Source organism: Cyanistes caeruleus, chromosome 1 (genome assembly GCF_971803275.1).
Source record: "Cyanistes caeruleus chromosome 1, bCyaCae1.hap1.1, whole genome shotgun sequence".
Taxonomy (NCBI): Eukaryota; Metazoa; Chordata; class Aves; order Passeriformes; family Paridae; genus Cyanistes; species Cyanistes caeruleus.
The window spans coordinates 78,150,807-78,168,417 of NC_141701.1; positions in this window are offsets into that span (position 1 = coordinate 78,150,807).

Consider the following 17,611-nt stretch of genomic DNA (forward strand, 5'->3'; position numbering starts at 1 on the left):
CGTGCTTTGTGTGTGTATTATTTTGGAAGAATAAGCTTGAAAATTAATAGAATTCTTCAATTTTGAGTCAGGAAAAATCAAATAATATTTAAGCTACAATTAAATATATTGTTATTATATCAAATGACACATCAACATGAATAACGAAGGGGTCAGGACTAGAATAATAATAAGCACTAAAACTCAAAATATGGTACTCTACTCTTTAATGGGCTTTTAATCCAAATGTGAAGACACAGAATGACTAATCTAGCAGCAGAAAATGGGTTGATATATTCTCATTTTAACTTAAATTGGTAGGTAAACAACTACATGCGGAAAAACAGGGTAAGCTACATCAGGATTACAAGTAAGAGTTAAAACCATGTAGAGAATGAAAAGAGAATTAAAAGAGATAAAAGATGAACAAACAGCATGTCTGCACAGGCTAGAAAAAATTCAGTGAAATTTAAGTTTTGTGAAAAGAAGATCAAAAGTTCCTGGCCGACTTAGAATCTTACCCTTCACATCTGCTACAGGAGCCTTGGTTTTAGCTGTTGTTGTTCATCTCTTCTTTCATCAGCAGGGATCTATGTTGCTAATTCTATACTTGCACTGTGTGCAAGTCTCTTATCTGTGTCAGTGGAAATGTCAAGCATGAAATGTGTTTAGTATATGAAACAGATTTGTACCAAGAGGAAAATTTTGCCTCAGTGTTGTCTTCAGGCTTAACTCAGATCTGACCTTAGAAAAGCATACACAAATCTGAGCACTTGGAACAAAGTTTGTGCTACATCTTTTAAGGAGCTGATCACCAGCCATACTGACTGCATACCAGCCAATTCTGCTGAATTCAGTGCAATGACACCCACTGGACACATTTCTGAGAGGTAGATTAAGCCCTCACAGTCTGTCACTATGTGTCACTTTTGTACATATAGGCTCTAAAACAGTTAAAAGGCATCACAGTTCTTCTATTTTTTACTGGCCTCAGTAGGAGCTGAAAACTGCAAAATCCAGAAACAGGATGTAAATATCTAAACGACAGCTGGCAGTTTTGAGAAATGGGGTTACTTATTCAACTTACATAAAATCTAATTGCAAAAAATCTGTTTAAATCTAAGCCCAAAATTTAGGAAAACCATATTTATAACCCCTGGCAGCTCTATATTTTCCTTTCTTAATACATCCATTTTTAAAATGTCCTAGGGTTTTTTTACTTTAATTCTAGTTTTGCTGTTGCTGTACACCACTGCAATGCAGCATAACTTCATAATTTATCTGCAATTTTCCATGTGTCCACTATAAAAAATTCCCTTCTATTACATTTGAAAAACAGAATGATTTGCCTTTTATAAGTCTTCTCCACCTGTGTTTACGGAAAGTGTAGCGAAGAATTTGTTTTTTGCTGAAGTCATTAAGGAGCATAACAGATGCCAAATTTTAAAGCTTATACTTAGCACAACATGATATGGAAGGGACAAAAGAAAATGGTTTAAATGTGGTGTACAGACATGTCTTGCTTCATAAGGCTTCAAAGCTTCATGTCAGCTTCTTACAAAACTATTTCCAGGAAGACCTAAAAAGACATCAGTGTAAATTTTGTTGATTAGACTGCTTCTATTGCCCATTCACACACATTCCACACAAGCATACAGAAGGGTAAGGACAATAGGCAGTCTGAAGATCTTGATTATTATTTTTTTACAGATATGTTTCTGTATTTCTAATTTGACACCATTCTTACACAAAGGAGGGGTGCAGTCCTTCAAAATCCAAGATGGGAGAGCAATGCATGCTGAGCAATAATGCTGCTCTGTGGGTACTGGGAATGGTTGTACAAGTAAATGAGATATAAGCTTCCTCTCTTTTATAAACACAAACAGGAACACATTCTAGAAACACCAGGAACCACAAAAGCTTGAGGAAAGAAACTAAAAAGTAGCAGGTACCTCAAAAGAGACAAGATCTTAGATGACTGACAGTGTTTCAGAAGCTGCAAAAAAACCTCACTGAGGACAGCTGAAAGGCATGGACCTGGCTGGCCTACAGTCGCTGGGCTGTGGCACATGGTGCATGCTGGTCCCTTCCAATTTAATGACAAAATGCATCTGAAAAACTTGCCTGAATACTGCAAAAAATAGTCATTCATCTGAACACTTACTTTGTAAATGTTTCTATTAGTATTCAGAACTGGTACTTTATTACTGTCCTGCTTTGAAAGCAGTCATCCATTCGAAAGTCCTGTCATCCAGTCAAGGTGTAGAAGCTACACTTGATGGTCTGGGTAATCAATAATACAGGACTACTAAGCCAAAAAAAGACTTACAACTGAAATTGAATTCAAATTTTAATTCTGTACATGTGATACACAGAGAAGTTTGAATTTCAGAGACAAAATCTAGCACTGCCTTTTTTATGTCTGCTGAAATGCTACCCAGCATTAGGGTTTGATATGTTTTATGATTACAGTTTTGTCATGGGAACCTGCTGTTTCCATGAAACTTTTTTCCCAGAATCCAGTCCTTATTTAAATCAAAAATGTTGATATTTATCAATGTTGATATTTATTTCATTTGAATACCTACATGCCTAGAGATTTCATCTGCATTAGGCCTTTTTCTCTTAAGCAATACAGATGCAAACAGTAAGAGATACACTCTTCTGTTGCCAGAATATCCAAATGCCAGCTGCATAGGAACAGATGCAGTGCTCTATTCTGTAAATAGTTTGAAAAAAAGTGGCTCTGGAAGGTGTAATGTGACCCTTTATAGCAATGGTATATTAAGTGTGAAATGGAAAGATGTAATCAAGAAAACCATAAAAAATTGACTACTGCTTATGCAAGTCAGATCATAAAGCCAAGGTACTTACTCGGACTGTAGATACTGTCATTTTGCTGAATGCAGACAAATTTACCACAGTCTGCTGTCCAAATGTGAAAAAACCTGTAGCTTAAAGGTAGTCAGGAGGGCAGATTAACAGTGTCTATGTGATTTTGTAACCCACTGAGATGTATGGAAAACATCAAGTAAATTGAAATTAATACCATTTAATAACATATGAATGCAAATTTATTTAAATCTGTCATGAAATAAATCCTTTAGAGATTTGCAAAGCATGTTATAGAATGTCAGATTTTATTAAATTTCCTTCAGTAAACATTCCTTAGTTTTAGAAAATACTGTGTACTCACAGTGGAGCAAACCACAACATGAAGGAAGTTCCCTTCTTCATCCCTCTCTCTATATCTAAATTATACTGTGGGGTGACACAAACTCATGAGTTACACTCTCTAGATTGTTACACATAGCCTCCATTCCAGGGCACTGGCCCCAAAACTAGGAGTAGGCTGTGGGAGTAATTCAGCTCTGAAGCTTGGTCTATGTGGCCTAAAGAGTTCACAAAGGTCCGCGTGAACTTGTGTGTCTGGAAAGGTCACATGGCACAAAATGTCCTTGCCTGCAGTGTGAATTCAGAGTGGGCAAGGTCAAGACTGAACAGATTATTTTCAGCCCATGTGAGGTCTAAGCCTCATTCTAAGTTCAGACTGAAACACCTGAGGCTTTATGTTAATCAATTAAAACTGTGACTGGATTTAGAAAGAATTAATCTCCCTTCAGCCCTAGCAGATGTCTTTATTACTGGGAAGCACTTTCTATTTTTGTAAAGATCAGTTGTAAACAGATACAACAGAACTCAAGCTAATCTACCACTCTGAAGAAATATATTTAACCAACACTCTGAAGAAATATGTAACAATACTTAATGTAGTGCCCCAGTTGATGAGAAGTCTTTCATCTTCTTGGACAATTTTGCTAGCCACTCTGGTGTTTTTGCCAGTGCCCTGAGGACACTAACAGGTCATAATAACCCAGCCCAGCCTCACTTGGGACCACCACCCACACCCTCTACCAGCAAGCCCAGGAACCTTCAGAGCAGCCCTGGGCCTCCAGCTCTCCCCTGGGCTGAACTGTAGGTGTGCCTGTCTCCAGACAGGTCTATGGCTCTACTTCTTGGCATGGCCTTGGATCTGTTCTGGTATCAGTCTCACTCCAGCCCTGTTTTCTGGTTGGATCTCTTAGACTTGTGTTGTAAGTCCTGCCTCTTGGCCCCATCTTGTCTTGCTCCTGACAGGCCCCCCTGGGCTGACCTCAGTCCTGGTTTTTTGCTTGCTGTGCTCTTGATGGCCTCCAATACGTGTACCTGACTGCCTTAAATGATTAGGGATGTCACACACTGCTGAGGGATGATGCCTTTGTCTGGTCACCTTTATCTCCTGACTCCTCCTCCATCTGGGACAGTCTGACTCTTTCTGTTCTCTGGGAACTGTAGGAAACAGAGACACAGCTGCTATGTTTTTGTTGGGAGTGACTGAGGCATGTTTTGTGCACCAAGAAGGGCTGGAAGAAGCAGGGAGAAAAGCCTTATCAGGCTGAGGAATGGAGTGCTGAGTGCTCAGACCCACCAATGTGGTCACAGCTCTTTTCTGCATGCTGACAATCATACCCCTTCAAGGAGATAACAAATGGATTTCCCACAGGAAGGCCCTGTTTAGGGATCACACTTGGCATACTCTTAATTCTCCCAAGTCCTCTTGGGGATCTGTGTTTCCACAGGGCTCACAGCAGCAGCAATTATGCAGTGCAGAGTCTCTTTCTGTTATGACATCAGTCATTTCACTAGAGCACCACTATCAGTGTTTTGTGATTTTTATGTATTTTTGCTGCTTCTGCTTTCTAAACAGTAGTTTTGGAGTAGTCAGGAATGCTGACACCCAGCACTTTGTCTCTGTCTACCAACCATCTGCATAACTTACCTTGCAGGCAGCCTACCCAGATTTGCCTGGCAAAACAGCAGCAGACAAAAGTATGGAAATCTCTCCTACACATGGGATGGTCTGGCAGGACTGGAGACTGCTGGCAGAGCAGAAAGAAAAATTGCTGTTGTGGGCAGACTCAGACTGTTCTTTCTGACATTCCCAGAAAATTAATACCTTTGACTATTTTAACATAATTAACAAATACAAAAAACTCCTTGCATTTCTTTTGCAGTCTTGTCACCATGCTACCTTAAGTGCTAAAACCAAACATGAGGTTATTTAACCTCAAGTCACTGGAAAAAAATAATTTTCCTCTTAGAATAATTTCAAAATAAATTTTAAGCTCAGTTTCATGGATGAGATATTTCAGTGTGATGATTTCCATCTTAATGGCTTAATCAAACTATTTTTAAGGTTTATGTCATTTCTTATTTGTCTGAACTACTTACTGAGTATAAAATGTCTGTGCAATCCATTATTCCTTTTATATTCCTGAAAAAGGATAGGTGTCTGGTATGACTGGGGTTTTTTTAGGACAGTTCTTTGCTAGAAAGGTGAATAGTGTTTTTGAGTTCTAGATATAGGATTTGAACTTCAAAGCCTTTTTATTTTTCTTTTATTGCTTTGTCCTCTAATACCAGACCATTTGTATGTGTGTGTGTGTGTATATATATCTATATCTGTACAGAAACAACCTTCAAAGATCGCAGGTAATTATTTTAGCAATATCTCAGAAGGTGGCCTCAAACAGCAATTTTTAGTACTGCAAGGGATGCTATAAAAGAGATTTTTGCTTGTGTCTGTTCCCACATTGAGTTCAGACCCTTCTCTGTCAGGGACAATGATATTATTACTTCTTTATCCTCTAACCTACTCCTCACTGGTTCCCTTCTATCTCACAGGCCATGTAGGACTTGGGGAGAGTCTTCTAACAAAATTTAATGGTAAATATGCCATTGTTTTATGAAATCAAGTTCACTGTATTATAAAGAATGGGAAAGCTATACAATTATATCTTGTTCTGAAAGACAAGTACAACCCAAACAAGCTCAGGATTAATTATGCTACATGATTTATCTGTACTAATGGAGATTTTTCACAGAAGTAAAACTGGGCATATAGATAACAAGTTTGTTGAGACCTGTCAGAGATAGAACAAGAGTAGTGCTGTCTTAATTCAGGAAATTGCAGGTTAAAAATCTTGATTCAGTAAAGTATTTTAGTACTTCAGGCTTATCTTTGAGCAGTTTGTTTCATTGTATATGTTATTGTTAAGAAAAATTCTGTGGCTAAGTCTGGGAATACATTCCCAAATCTATGAAATAAATGGCTTTATCACAGTCTCACAGGAAGCCTGTTGCAGCCTTAGGAAATGGATTACTGTCTCCTTATTATGAATCCAATACCATGACCTTAAATTAATTACTTTTATGGCTGTTTGGATAGGAAAATCTTGGCCTCTGTACATGCATTCTGGCTTCTTAGCTCTATACTGATGGCAGGATTACAGATTCCACCAGACAGGTCTATTTTTCTTTTTTCCTGTACTGTCCTTCAGCATTTGTACCAGAGTCAGTTTATTTTCTGTTTCTGACTGAAGGCAAGTGATTGTACTAATCAGATAAAATAGATCTCAAGTAAACATAATGGATATAGGCTCTTTTAATCCTATTGGGACACAACTGAAGAACTAAGGAGCAATAAGAAGATCATCTTTGTTAACAAATAATCTGATGTGCTAGTAAATAGGGAGAAAATTCGCATTAAATTGTGTCTGAGGTTGATCTGGGTGTGCAGAAATATCTTAATGATGCCATTTAACCATCATTGCAGTTTGATAAATAGAACCATGGGAGTTTGGAGGTTGTGTTTGAGGATTTTGCAACGTGAAAATAAAAGGTGGGAGATGATTTAAAAAAAAAATAAATCATCTGTGCTGAGACAGAAACAGTGTTACTCCTAGTAAGTATAATCCAGGTGAGACATATTATATTTACCTCATGTTATTGGTGGCAGAAATCAGTGGGTTGGTGCAAGTTAACCAAGCACTTCACTGGGAGAAGTTAATTTCTGTCTTCAGAGTCATCATATCACTTGTTTGAGCAATGTAAAGACCCCAGGTGAACAACACATCTTTCAAAAAACAAAAAGGCACTTTTTAATATTACCATAAGTTAACCTACTCCTATTTTAACTTTACTGCAGTTTGGATCTGATTCGTTTTGGGGAAAATGGGGATAACATGCCACATTACTGTTTAGAGTGAGGTTTGCTGTATAAAAAATACAATTAGAAATACATTGGAAACTATGAGTACAGTGTCTGTTTCAGACTTAAAAACACTCTTTCAAAATGTTTATATTGCACATTCTTGTAAAATGCTTTCACCTTGTGTTTAACAGTGGTGAGTAGATTTTTTCTAGTATAACATTTTTTTTTCATCTAACTAAAATGGGTTTAAACCAATAGCATTTTAAAATAGTGGAAATTCTGTAATATACTTCACAATTTAAAAAAAATCCTTCTTTTAGTTTCATAGGTGATTACTAAAACAAGAGACTTCAATATTTTGTGTCTGGAAAGGTACTGACTACAAATGAAGAAAAAATATCAGTGCTGAGAAAATATGTTTGTTAAAGGATATATATTTTATATTTAATATTTTATTAAACTATTAAAACACCTTGGTTATTAAGCTCTATTAAAGCATTTCCTTTGCAAATACAGTGTAATGTAAAAATAACGAGTCTTACTTGAAATTGTAGCAGCTTAACTCAAAATCTCTGATGTTTCTAATCTCCATCATATTCCCATTTTATTTTGACAATCCTAGGGACAAAGCATGTCCTTCAGAATGCCCATGGGAGCTCATCCAAGCACCATGCCTGTACCTCCTCTCGCTGCAACCTATTTCTGAATCACTTCCTCACTGTCCTTGCTGATTACTAGCATTCTGTCTCTCCAGGAAGGAGGGAACTGCTAACTCATGGCTCCCGTTGAGAAGAGAGGTTTCCTGTCGCAGCCCTGGCTGCAGTGTCCGTGCAGCCATCAGCGAGCTGGCAGTGCTGACCCAGCACCTGCAGCCACCGCATCGCCACTCTGGGTGGTGAGCTCTTCCTCACTCAGCTGAGGCTCAGCAGGAGCTCACCTCTGGGGAAGTCATGAGTTTCTGGGCTTGAGAGTAGCACAATGTTGTCCCTGTATGGAGGAACCTCCCCAGCATCCCCCAAGGCACACCAGAGATCGTGCTGTTGTGCTGCTGGTACGTGCTGCTGCCCTGCCAGGTGTCTCCTGCAGCACTTGTGACCCTGATGCCACTTAGCCCTGTCCCTGGCATGCTGACTTCCAGCCCCACAGCTACCTGACAAAGGAACACAGGGCCCTGGAATAGCAATTTATCTTCAGGACAATGCAGCTGGGGAACAGACTCTTGATTTCTAGTTCAGCATCTGACTGGCTATGAGTTTTCACTAGCAGAGGGGACCCTGTCTGGAAAACAGTAGAAATAATTTTCCTCAAAAGGCTGTTTTCACAAATGTTTTTATATTTGGAAGGCAATTATCACTTCAGGTAGGCCTAATAGATAAAATGTAATAAATAAATAGCATAAATGAGTCCTGAAAAGTTATTAAAGGAATGTAGAAATAACTTATGTTGTTTCTATATTAACATGTAAACACCTTAAAGGTGTTATTGCAATAACTTCTATTGAAATGTATTTTCTAAGGCTAATTGAACGATGATTCAGAATGCAATTCAAGAGTATATATATTGAAACATAGAATGAAAGTTAATTTATCATTTTAATTAACACAATTATTTAAAATATAAATAATTTGATACAGCTTCCAAAAAATTAAAAAAGTCATATCTTTCCCCTTGAAATGCTTTTTATTAAACTTAATGTTTTGTTGTTTTGTTTTGTTTTTTAAATGGCTGATAATTTTCTTAGTGTTTGTACTCTATGACTGGCTAAATGAAATAAATGTATTTTTTATGCATGTGTTTTCTGGCAAGCATAATTAAAAAAAACCCTATTTTTCAAGTTTTACAAATTTCTCGTGTTTAATATCAAAGATCTTCCATTCAAGAAGAAATCTCTCATTTTGAAAGCATCTACACAGTCATAGTTATTCTGAAACCTTTTAACATCGTGGAATAGTATTATTAAGGCCACACATTTAAGAGAAATAGAGAAATAGTGCTTGGTGTTTTTAAATATAAGATTAAAATCCAAACCTTAGTTAATTAAAAAACCACAGGTTTCTTAAGCATAAACTGAGAGTTCCTTTAGTAGCATTTTCAGATATGTTTGTGTTAGGAGTAATGATTTAAAACAAAATTTAAAAAATAATCTTTTGATTCAAGTTGTGGCTCATTACACATTTTGTAAGTATTTTTTATTTGAAGTTATTTCATTAACTATCAGTTGACAATCATTTTTTAAGATATGAAAAAGAGTTAAAACCGGGTAAAAATGAAAAGCCAGGGAAAATGTTAAAGTTTTTTGTCAGAGTCAGTATGAACATTGTTATAAGACAAGAGACAATATAACCAAAGTTGTAAGACCATTCCCTATGTAAAACTACTTTAAAAAATTTAACCTAAAAAATACTGAATATAAAGAATATTTAATAGAAAATGTATGCATAAGTAATTAACTATTAATAATCAACAATTTCATTATATAAACTACATGTATACAAAGTGTGGTATGTATCTTTCCTATAATTTAAAGGACATTAGAAATATTTTAGATAAAAAAAATTAAACTTTGTTGACAATCATCCTCAGACTTATTAAGTAAAATTCCATTAGATAATCACAGTGTTTTGACCATATAAATGTAAAATACCATGAAGGTCATGTATCTAAAATAGCTTAACATTTTCTAGAGCCAAGAGGGGATAACTTCATAGCTCTTGGAGCAATAAGGTAGAGGCACGGTGCTAAGTGTATCTCTGTTTGAAGAAGTTTCATTGGGGAGGAAAGCTCAGCTTCATTCAAGAATGTCACGTTATATGAAGCACATCTTAGTGATAAGGCAGCAAATGTTCTGCATGAGAAGGTTTCTTCCAGCTTGTAAAAACAGGGTTTTCAAGAAATCTTGTATGAAATGGCTAGTTGTCCTTATGCATAAGTCGGTAGTTCTATTGATTTGATACAATCTGAAATATCATTAATTATACTCTCTAGCCAGAGAATGATGTCAGAAGGGAACTTGAGAGTAAGTGTGAATGTATACTGAATTTTAAACCTGCTTGCTCATGCTCTCCTAATTTCCATTGTTGGACACTTACCAATAGACATTTTGAGACTCAAATGCAAAGTGGGAAAAGCAAGTATGTCATATACTAAGGACTGCATTGAAGGAATAGATGTTTATTCTAAACATCCCTTTATGAATATGGTATTCTGAAGCACACGGACACGGATTATTTAACCTGGATATTAAGCAAACTCAAGTCTGAATGTTGGGTCATTAATGTGAGCCATACTGCATTAGTGATTGTATTGATTCGCAGTTATTATTGAAGTTAATTTTGTTGTCTGATAATGATTGGGTAATTACCTTAGGGTCAATGAATTCACATTAATCAAATGCTGACTGTGGAAATGACCATGGGAAATGTTTAAAGGTGACCTGGCTGACGACTACTAGTAATAATTAATATTTTTAGTTATTAAACTTTCTCAAAGGCAAGTCTATAAATTTAGTCTAATCTAGTAATTTGTCTACTCAGTGCCTTAGGGAGTCAAATCCAATGGTCTTAATATAAAAAATATTGAAGTGTCTTGACCTAGTTCTTACAGATAGGATTTTATCATTTGGGAGTGAGGGAGAACATTGTTCACACTGTGACACTGGTACCTTAGGAATTTATTTTTCTTAAAACAAATTTCTAGAAGAAGATCTTTTCAGTTTCTAGTTGAGAAAGAATATGAGAATAGAGGGAAATAATATAAAAGTTACCTGATACAACACCATTTTTATAAAAATAAAAGCCAAAATCAGAGTATCTTGGAAGCTCATTTTGGACCTCCTGAAAGCTTTCTGGATTTTTTCTTCATTAATAATTATCAGTCTTCTCCAATCATCCTCCTCAGCACTTACTAGAACAGCTTGTCCCAGACAATATCTTGTCAAGTGTGGAATTTTTCCAGAGGTGAGAACTGCACAACTTAGGTGAGCAACCTGTTCCAGTATTTGACAACTCTCACAGTAAAAAAAAGATTTTTTTTATTTTTTTATGTGTTATTTCCTGTATTTCTCTTTGTGGTCACTTGTGCTGGTTTTGGTTTGAGTAGAGTTAGTTTTCCCTACCTTTATTTTCTATTGCAACAACTTTATGAAGGAAAAAGGTGAACATGATAAATGTTGTTTAATGTATACATAAACCAGCATCATAACTTATGTCTTTAACATATTTAGTGTGAGAATTCCCACTAGCTGATTACATATGCATGCATGCATGCCTCCATGCTTTTTTCCTCTTTCTAAATTACCCTGACTTACCATACTAGTGTAGTGGTGTTTGCCCTGACCAACAGTTTCATGTTGGAATGTCCACACATGTGAAAGACTACCTTTTTATAAATAAGGTTTTTAAATAAAAATTATATTTTTTTAGGGTAGACTAAGGATACTTAACCGTATGTATCTGTATCTATATCTGATCTATATATCTATATCTATATCATCTATCTGTGTTTGTATCTATCTATATCTATATCAAATCTGTATCTATATCTATATCCTATACCTATTTATTTATTTATGTCTATAACATCTGTATCTATACCTAAATATATGGCACATAAGCAATATTTTCCTTAATCATGGAGAATTTTCCATGGGCACCATTGTTACCCTCACTCCACCAGTGAGTGCTGATTTGGCGCCTTGACTTTTTGTGCAGCTTTGGCTTAAGTTCAAAAAAACTGTCCAGGTGCAAAGCTGTGCATGTGCAGCTCCTTGGCATGTTGAAAGCCAGGCCATACACACTTTGCACTGGGGATGCTGTCACCTCTGCTGCACCTCCACAGCAAGACAGGCATCAGCAGACACCATGCAGTGACACTGGACGAGTTCTGAAATAAACTCCCAGCACAAAATACCCCAACTGCAAGAGGATAATTAGAGTAATTTACTGACTTGAATTTTGTGGTTGAGGGAAGCTCAGGCCCAATAGTATTTAACATTTTTTGAATTCAATTTGCCTAATGAGGTGCAGCAGAGGTGACAGCATCCCTAGTGCAAAGTGTGTATTTAATTTTGACAAGTTATGCATGGCCAGAAACAACAGCAATTTCCTTTTGACAAGCACTATTACTTATAAATCACACCGGTGGCACAGCAGCATTAATGCAAGAGGATGAGCAGATTAAGCAAAAGCGACCTGATCCTATTCCCAGCTCTCATCCCTCAGGTACTACAGACAGCCCTGTAATTTTGGTCCTGTGGCAGACGACACCCATTTCATTCTTGTCTTAGGGGAATCTGCATCTTTCCCTTTACTGCTGTAACAAGTCTGGCCAGGCTGTGTGAGGGCCCATGGCACCAAAGGAGGCTCAGGGACCCCAGAGCCATTGGGCTCAGAGGTCTTTGCAATATTCAGTATTTGAGGAGGCTCTGCTGGGGAGTAGCCCGTGCTCTTGAGAAAGAGAAAGCAGGACTGTGGGAGTGCCCAAGGAGCAGCTTCCAGACAGCATCAGTAATTAATGCACAGGTCAAAGACTGTAAATTAACAGGGCATAACTCTGCCCTCTGTGGTGAAGTGACTAGGTAGCATTTTGAGTTGGTTATCACACTTACAACATGGCAAAACAAGTCTTAAAACTTGTGAAGCATTCACATTAGGAGGTTTAAAAATTAATCTTAAGATTACATCTTTTTTCCTAAAAGTATGATTTTTTATGAATCATAAAGAAAATTTGTATGAATAATAGAAGGTAAAGCACCCACCAAATTGAAATACCTCCTGTGACAAAAGCCAGTTGTATGTAAAACAAGCTTTAAGTTGTTGCTACTGCTTTTCTGAAAATTTGTTGTTATGCCATGGATGCCTTATAAAAGTTGTACAAACTTGGAGTCACAGCATGATTCTTTTTCCAAGTAAAACTGTGTTGTTGAAAGGCTCAATAGGAAAAGAAACCACAAAAAGGAACTGTTCTGTCTAGTAAAGACCTGTTTAAATACTGTAACAATATTTCCCTCACATTACTTCAGGATAAAGTAATAACTGTGTTATTGAGTATTTTTATAACAAAAAATGTAATTCTTAAATCATATAACCTTGGAGCAGCAACAATTCTTTCCTTTTTTGCTGAGAAATGTGAAAGAGGATTTTTTTTATCCTTTTGTGTGATTTAGCAAGGATGAAGTTCAGTGTATTTTTTTAAGACAGTATTTGAAACTTGTTTTAGCTATGTGTGGACATATGGTAGTCTGACCACTCCTGGCCTAGCACCTCACCTTGACTGGGAAAGCCAGCAGTGATATTCTGCAGTGGGATCACTATCACTCTGTAGTGACACCATTCCGACAGCTCTTCTCACCACAAAGTGAAGGATGATACTAAGTACTAAAAGAGATGCTCAAAACTAGTACCTGTCATAAGGGTATAGCATTCTCATTCATTGTTGAAAGAACTTAGTGCTCTTATTCCCTATACAGAGTGACCATCTCATGATGATCCTTCTCTTTACAAGGGATAATAAAGCTGTTGTTACTGGGTGAAGCTGTTTAAGGATATTTGTTACCTTGAGAATGAAGGTGCAATTCTAATCACCTGATCAATATAGCTCTTCTCCTTTATTTATCTGTATCTGCAAAGGCTAATCTATGTATGTAGAACATATCTGTATCTATATATATTAATAAGTGTGCATATTAATTTATATTGTTACTCTGTGTATTACTCTTAATCATATTCCTGTATATAAAATAACCTCCCAAAATTCTTTGACAATCATAAAAATCTTTTCTTTTCTCTGTCATGTCACATCATTTTAAGTTCAAATCTTTCTGTTTAATGGTACAATGAACTAGATGTAATTTAAATATTGGAAGATAGAACTTGTAGCTTAGCAAGCTGTGAGAGTTATGAACATTGGAATAATGTATGTAGCATAAAAAGAACCATGAAGATCCACTGAATGTCTGATGAGGAAAAAATCATCCATACAAGCTTATCAATAATGATCATTACAGAAAGAAACAGGAATTTAGGCACTGAACTCATAATAAAAATAACAATGGGAACAGTTCTTTCACGGAATTGAAGTCATCCAAACATCTGTGCTAATAAAAGTGAGTAGATGAAACAATGAATAGATTAAAAAGCAGCTGATAGAACTAACATATCAAATTATTTTGTCTTGTGGAAAAAAAAATAAGATAAACTGAAACTTTCTCTCTTGCCTTGAAAACTTTTGTTTTCATTGTTAGCTAGCAGAAAATCCATTGAAATAAAATTCCACCAAGTTTGCTGGTTATTTTCCATAGTTTTACCTAGGTGCTTCATGCTTTTAAATTCAATTTCATCATGTATAGCAAAGCTAAGTTAAAAGAAACCTTTAAGTCAGAAAATAAGTAGTATGAGAAACAATATTTTCATGAAACTGATGAGAGCAAAAAAATGCAACCAGAGCTGTGACAAAGCAGTTAATGGCCTGTCATACACCGTGAGCATTATTTTCAGAATACAGAACCAGAAAATACAAATTAATTCCACACTTTTCTGCCTATGGGAACTGTAATTCTTTGTTTATATTGATGCCTTGGAGAGGCTGCCTAGAACAAAGGCTACACTGAGTTAGAAAATAAAGTAGGTATTTATTGAAAGACCTTCTAAGGCTACACCTTGGGCAGTGCAGGAGCCTCGCAGAGGCTACACCTGACATGGACAATGGTCACCAGTTTTTCAGCCAGGTATAAATTTGGTCTGTTTGCTTATCAGGGGTTATTTGTCCAATTACAGCTCCAGGTAATGAAGTCACTTTCCCCCAGTTCCCCCTGCCCCCCGCAACCAATTCACTTTTGTTTATGCTTTTCGGGCCTGAGGCTGAGATGATGATCTTGGTTCTCATCAGAGAAAGGACTCTTTTGTCTGACCAAACCGTGAAGATAACTTAGTACCACTCCATATGAAGTTCAGAGTTATACACTTATGCAGTACAGGATCTGAAAAATAGAAAAGCTAAAACTTAAGGCATCAATGCTTGTAGATAGAAATTTTGATAAAAAATATTTATACATTCAGATACTATGTAGGTCCTTCAATTTTATTGAGTAAAATATCTCAAGAATTCTTATATTATGTAGACAAAATACCTTCTTTTTTTTTTAATATCCACAGAAATTAACCTGATATGCACTTAAATTCCCTTTTTAAAACTTTTTTTTCCAGAAATTATGTGTAAATGCAACACGTGCAACTACCATTTATTTAGGTCACCAGACACTAAAGATATTCCCTGAAGAAGCACTTAAGATGATGTAGCTGGAAGAATTTGCTTTAGGAATGATATCCAAATACCATCTCTAACCATAGGTTGTTGGTACTCACAAAGCGTACATTATACATTTAATATGCCATGCCTCAGCAATACTTTCAAAACCTTAAAAAGGCTTATAAACATATTTTTTTTCTAAAATTGGATTCTATAAAAAAATTCCTTTTATTAGATTGCCACACTTACCAACAACAACCTACTGCTTTTCTTTTGCTGCATAAGTTTAGCTCAATAAGGGACTTTTCATGCTTGCAAAGTATGTTTTTAATTTAAATTTAGGAAATACAAATCCTAAAGAAAAATATTAATGATCACGTAGTCCTCTCCTTCCTTCTGCCTCTCTCAATTTATTATACATTGAGTAGCAGTTAAATAATAATAATAATGATTCTATTTATTTTAAATAAAGCTTGTAGAAATGAAGAAATGTTTTTGGCTGAGCAATAAATTAAGCGTGTCATGTGTAGGTTTTTATAGTTATGTCAAATTGCGATAAATTTCTGTGTCTTACAGGATTTTCTGATATCTGGATGTTATTGGAAGAGTGGTTTACAACTTTCTTTGTGGAAGTGTGATTCCTGAATTATTCTGGGGAACCTGCTGGCTACAGTGCAAGTGTTGCACATGGCCCTGAACCTTGTCTGTGTGCACAATACGAATGTGTAAGTACAAGGCTTGTTTCATCTCACAGCCAGAGGAATTCTGTTGTGCAAGTTACTCAGATTACGGCACTGTACTCATGTGGTTATGATTCTGTCAATGTAACTTCTTCCTAGGGTACAATTTTGGTATATGGACTCTTTAAATGTAATTTGAGAATACTGAGATAGTACACTGATTCACAATTAGTCCTTTAATTACTTATAACTTATTAGGTCAGGTCAGTAATAAATTGGTCCTGTCAGGTTAACATCCGGAGAATATCTTTGAGAAATAAATCCACTTTAAAAAGAGAGTAATAATATGGTTTGTTCAGCTACATTTACATGAGAACATAAGGTGGATTTTTGTAGGTTCAAAATGTCATTTTTTCACCATTCTCTTGATATGGGGAGCCATCAAGGTGAAAAATATATTTTGAAATGTACTATGGCCCAGATACATTGCTTTACATGTCAGAAGGTTGCATAGGAGGTAGCCCCAATGCCATCAGTGCACTGATGCTTACTTAGCTTCTTGTAAGCAGTTTCCAGGAGATTGCAGTGAGTTGAAAGCTCCTGAGGTCAGTGTTAACCTCCTGTCAGTTCCCGGCATCTGAGACAACTTTACACACTACAGAACACTAGTAAATAGTTTAGAAGTACTATGAAACTATCCTGAAATTCAAATTACTTATCCTGAAATTATGAATAGTCTTCACCTGCTCTAGTCTCTTGAGGTGGTTGTATCTGTAAGAAGGCATATGGATCAACTAGGAGTGTTGGTGTACATGGTAGGTGGTTAAAGTCAGCAGTCTGGAGCTCCTACTTTGCATCACACTTTTGTGTAGACTTCCTTAGAGGAAGTCCTCCTTCCTATAGAGGAGCTACGCAAACACTTTCAGATGCCGTCTTCTGCTTTATGGATTTAAAGAATTTTTTAACATTAGGTTATAGGTAGCTCCAGCAAACTGGCAAGCATACAGGAAAATATTAAATATAGTTTTAGTACCCATTTTCAGGTAAAAAGCTTAAATAAGTATTTTAGGATTAAGCACAGATAATCCGAACATTTTTAGCAAAACTACAAAGGCCAGAAAATGTACACACAGAATAATACAGTATTTAAAGATGCCAGTGATAAGTGTAGTGTTAACAAATATAAGGTCACAATAAATAAACATTTTGTGCAATGTGAAACAAAGCACTGTGCTAGTTTGAACTTGGCTGAATGAGATATAAAATAATGTATATATAAAATATTTTTTGAGAGACTTATCTGGGAAAAAAATGAACCGATTTTTAAGGTCTCACTGAAATAGGGTGCTTAGAAAAATATTTTAAACTCTAGCTGTTGATACATACAGTACTCTAAGATCTATTAAAACATTTTATAGTTTGCAAAAAGAAAAAAAAACATTTAAAAAGGAGCACAGCTCTGTAAATCTGGGATACATTAAAGCTACTGAAGTGTGTAAGAGCATAAAATATTAAATTCAGCAAATTTTATGGCTAAATATGCCATTTATAAACACACACTGTAGGTACTTTAAGGAAGAATAATTGTCTAAAAGAGAAGAGAGAGTGTAATATTGGATACTCACACAGATTGCTGCTTGTGAGTTTTTAAAGCTGCAGTAAATCTAAACTGACT